Raw genomic sequence first — 5,098 nt, 5'->3', positions numbered from 1 at the left:
CCATCAACCACTGTAAGGATTCTGGATTTTATTCCAGTTTGGGAAACCATGGGAGCTGTTGGAGAGAGGAAAAACATGGTCTGAGTCATAGTTTTAAAGAATGAGTCTGGCCTCGGTGATAAGAACAGAGTGTAAGAAGGTAAGGATGCAAGCAAGAAACAGGATCATATTAAAATAGCCCAGGTGCTGAAGTGATGGTATTGCAACAGCCATCACAGTATTAGCAATACTGGCAATGAAAAAACTGGATTAAAGATCCATACTGAAGGAGCACTCACAGGATTTATGGATGGATGGGGTGAGGGCTGAGAGCTTCCTACTCACTTGTCAGAAACAGAGTTTGTGTCAATTCCTCAGATGCCTTTCTGACTGATTTTCTCCTCCAGCCAATTCAGGTTATATGTAACTCCCCATCCCAGCTTGTGCTCATGTTCATAACCTTTGTCACCACTGTAATTAAACAGAGATTTTTCCAGTGATGAACTCACTGCTCATGTTAAGTCATATACTTATAGGGAAGGCAATGTCAATGCTATTCCCCACTCTATTCTGAACACAGAATCTCTGGAGCCATTTATTAGATAAACTGGGTAAACCACAGTGCGCTTCACTACAATGAAGTCCGTCTGGTCAATCGTACATAGGTACACCCTTTATAATCATTAATACTGCTATTAAAACAGAAGTAGAGACAACCCCGATAAGAGTTGTGACAATTATATAGAAGAGCTACTTCCTTGTTGGCATCTCTCAGAGTGTGAAAAATGGTGACATACATGGCTATTAGGCAATCTAGAGTAATCAGACCTTTTCAAACATTGAGCCAACATGTATACCCACCAAGCTGTGTCCACATTTCAGTCACTATAAATAGAATGTCCAATAGAATTAATTATATAATCATTTAAAAGTATGTATTAAAGTTATTAAAAGGCTAACTGTTTCTAGCATGAAGATTTCAAAGGTGCAGTTTATGAAAGCATCAGACCTGGTTCAATCAATAAAACCCAATACTAATTACAAATCACCCGCTGCCTAGAATGCTGAAATCTGGCTACCGGCTATGGCATAAACACAGTACCTTCACACAAGGCCACAGAATTAATTTTTACATGTTGTATTAATTTCCTAGGGCTGCTGTAGCAAAGCACCACACATTTAATGCAACAGAAATGAACTGTCTTCCTAGTTTAGAGGATTGGCATCAAGGTGTTGGCAGGGCCACATCCTTCTACAGACTCTATGGGAGGATCTTCCTTACCTGGTCCAGCTCCTGAGAGCCTCAAGTGCTCCTTGGCTTGTGGCAGTGTAACTCTCATCTCTGACTCTGTCTTCATGTGGCTATCTTCCCTCTATGTTTGTGTCCAACTCTCCTTCTTATAAGGACACCAGTCACATGGTTAAGGACTCACCCTATATTAATAATATGACCTTGTCTTAAGTAATTACATCTGCAATGACTCTGTTCCCAAATAGGTCACATTCATAGGTACAGGGGGTTAGGAATGCAAAATATTTTTTGAGGGGACACAATTCAACCCATAAAAGATGTGGTTAAAAGTGGAGCTGGGGGCAATTTTATCCAGTGTAGAGAAATGGGTTAGAAAGCAGGAAAACTTAATCTGAGGTTCAGCTCTTTAAAGAGAGAAGTCGGTTACTTCAACAAGTTAACCTCAGTGTTAACTTTCCCACTCTTTAAAATGAATATGTTAAAAGAGATGATGTCTGGTCACTCAGCTAATTCAGATCACATGAAGATGAAACTAAATAAAGTATCCAGCCTGCTCAAGTCATATAGAAGCAACCATACAATGAACACTGCTGGTCCTGCCCTCATTTACTTAAAGGTTTAACAAGCCATTTTAATTCTTTAAATACCACAGGAGAGGGTAAGACATTACATCTGACATCACTTCAACTTGAATCACATCAGTGTCAGAGGCTTAGACTTGTAACCAGTTACTAGTTATACCTCCTGTACTCAATAAATCCTGTAGCCATACCAAAGATGTTATTTCAAAATACTTTTTCAGAAAATACTTCTTCTGAAATAACAATCTAAATACCCCATCCTCTCAAAAATTGCCTTTGTTGATAGACTTTTTACAGCACAAAACTTCAGTAAACTCTTGTATGGCTAGGTAGTTTATTCTTCCAATATGCTTTGTGAGATTGATGCTAGTTTAACTTGAGACTGTAAATATCAGTGTCTTTCAGTTATCCCAGTTATCCCAGGAAACCAGTTAAATTGCCCTATCACAGTTTAAGGATAAGATGGTTTACCAGACCCCAAGAAAAACATAGTTAGGCAAAAAGTGGCTTTAGAGAGTGGTTTTGGAGAAAATAATTATTGATCTAGACCAGACTTACATCCATTCTCTTTTGATGAGAAGAGCCAGGTGGAAAGTTAAAGCATATAATTTAATGTGCGTGATATCTGAAGGTGGCCTAAAAAGGCAGAGTGATATAATGGCTAGAAGAGTACTTCTTAATATCCAAGTCGCTTTTCTATTTGGTAATATTGACGTACAATGGTCTTTTGTACCATTGTACAACGTACAGTGGTTGTTGTTTAGTTGCTAAGTTGTGTCTGACTTTTGCAACCCCATAGACTGCAGCCAGCCAGGCTCCTCTGTCCATGGGATTTCCCAGGCAAGAATACCGGAGTGGGTTGCCACTTCCTTCTCCAGGGGATCTTATCAACTCAGTGATCAACCCTGAGTCTCCTGCATTGACAGGCGGGTTCTTTATCCCTGAGCCATTAGGGAAGTCCCATTTTCCTCCCTGTGTATTAACTGGATGCAAGATAATGCTGGAAATTTTCCATCATTTAAAATCAAATTTTTTATTAGCTGAGTATTTTGATCTTTAACATCTTGAGAGTGTATTATAGTATAAAAATACTTGAATATAAAACTCTCCAATGGAAGTATTAGAAAAAGAAGAACAAACAAAATCTAAAGTTAGCAGAAAGATATAATGAAGATGAAAGGGAAAATAAAATAGAGATTAAAAAATAGAAAAATAAATCAATAAAACTTTAAGTTGATTCTTTGAAAAGGTAAACAAAATTGACAAACCTCTGGCACAGCTTACCAAGAAAAGAGAGAGAACCTAAATAAACAAAATAAGGGGTGGGGGGGAGAGGAAAATAACAACAGATACTGCAGAAATTTTTTTAAAAAGCCCATCTGAGAGTATTACCATATGCCAACACATTGGGCAATCTAGAAGAAATGGGCAACTTTGGGCAACTTTCTAGAAACACAGCCCACCAAAACTCAATCAATAAGAGAGACAATTTGAACAGACCAATAAGTAGAATCTGTAATAAAAAGAAAACAAAAAACCTCCCTGCAAACAAAAGTCCAGGACCAGATGGCTTTACTGGGGAATTCTACCGAACACACAAAGAAGAACGTGTACCACTCCTTCTTAAACTCTCTTAAAAGATACAAGAGGAGGGAACACTCCCAAAGGCATTCTATTAATATGAAGCCACCATCACTCTGATACCAAAACCAGACAAAGACACTATAAGAAAATTGCAGGCCAATACCTTGGACGAATATAGATACAAAAATTCTCAGCAAAATATTATCAAGCTGAATTCAGCAACACATAGATCATACACCACAACCAAGCTGGAGTCATCCCAGGATCACAAGGATGGTTTAACATATGCAAATCAAACAATGTGATATGTCACATCAACAAAACCCAAAAAACACATGATCATCTCAATAAATGCAGAAAAAGCATTTGATAAAATTTAACTGTTACCGGTTCCCTGGTGTGCAGTCGCCACGGCCCCTTGCTCCAAGCACTGCCAGGAATGCAATGCAGAAGTTGCAGGCTAAGCAAGTTTTCAAGAAAACTGTCCAGGAGCTGGACTGGCTTTGGTTGATGAGGGTGAACAGGTGGTTCATCATGGGTGGCATTTTTTCCAGTTTGTTTGGAACCTAGGAAATGAGAATTTTAATTTTGGGATTAGATGGAGTAGGAAAAATCCACAATTTTGTACAGATTACAGGTTGGAGAAATCATTACTACTATTCCTACTTTTGGATTTAATTTTGAGATGGTAACATACAAAAACCTTAAATTCCAACTCTTGGATTTTAATAACTGATGTTATTATTCAAACACAGATGCAGTCATTTATGCAGTAGATTGTGGTGACCAAGACCAAATTGGTATTTTGAAATTAGAGTTAGTTGCCAAGTTGGAGGGAGAAGAGCTGAGAAGAGCCATTTTAGGGGGTTTACAAATAAGCAGGACAACAGAACAGGACATGACTCCCTCAGAGATGGCAAATTCACTTGAGCTACCTGTCTTGAAGGACTGAAAATAGCAAATATTCAAAACTTCAGTAACCAAAGGCACTTGCTTTGATGAGGCAATGGAATGGTTAGGTGAAGCACTGAAGAGCAGACAGTAATTCAGTCACTTGTGCTTCTCTGAAATGAAGACCATATCACATGTATGTCCCTTTGGAAATCGTTACGTGTTTCTCACACTCCTAAATGTTAAAACTGCATGATTGTTGGCATATACCAAACTGACTGCAACATTTGTAATAAATATTAAAAATAAGTTTTAAAAAAACTCTTACCAAAGTGAGTATAGAGGAAACAGAGCTCAACAGAATAAAAGCTGTTTATGACAAATTCACAGCCAACATAATACTCAATGGTGAAATTCAGCTTTTTAGCTGAATGCTTCCCCCTAAAATTTGGAACAAGACAAGGATGCCCACTCTCACCATGTCTATTCAATATAGTACTAGAAGTCCTAGTCACAGCAGTCATACAAGAAAAGTATAAGCTATCCAAATTGTAAGGGAAGAGATAAAATTATAATATTTGCAAAATGACATGATACTATATATAGAAGATACTAAAGACTGCACACAAAAACTGCTAGCACTGAGAAATGATTTCAGCAAGGTAGTAAGATATAAGAGTAACATAGAGAAATTGGTTCTATGTATTTATGTTAGCAATGAAATACCAGATAGGAAAAGTAGAAAAACAATGTCTTTAAAACTGTATCAGGAAAAAATACCTAGGAATCAACCTGACCATGGAGAGAAAGA

General features: G+C 37.7%; 1 pseudogene; it reads left to right on the top strand.

The window, feature by feature from the left end:
• The first annotated feature begins 3,930 nt into the window (after window positions 1-3,930).
• On the top strand, window positions 3,931-4,441 carry LOC129563198 (ADP-ribosylation factor-like protein 1 pseudogene; annotated as a pseudogene).
• Window positions 4,442-5,098: the final 657 nt, after the last annotated feature.

This window comes from Moschus berezovskii, chromosome 9 (assembly GCF_049115385.1).
Source record: "Moschus berezovskii isolate FMDL1 chromosome 9, NW_MosBer_1.0, whole genome shotgun sequence".
Lineage (NCBI taxonomy): Eukaryota > Metazoa > Chordata > Mammalia > Artiodactyla > Moschidae > Moschus > Moschus berezovskii.
The sequence above is the reverse complement of the archived record's forward strand: the minus strand, read 5'-3'. Positions and strand labels throughout refer to the sequence as shown.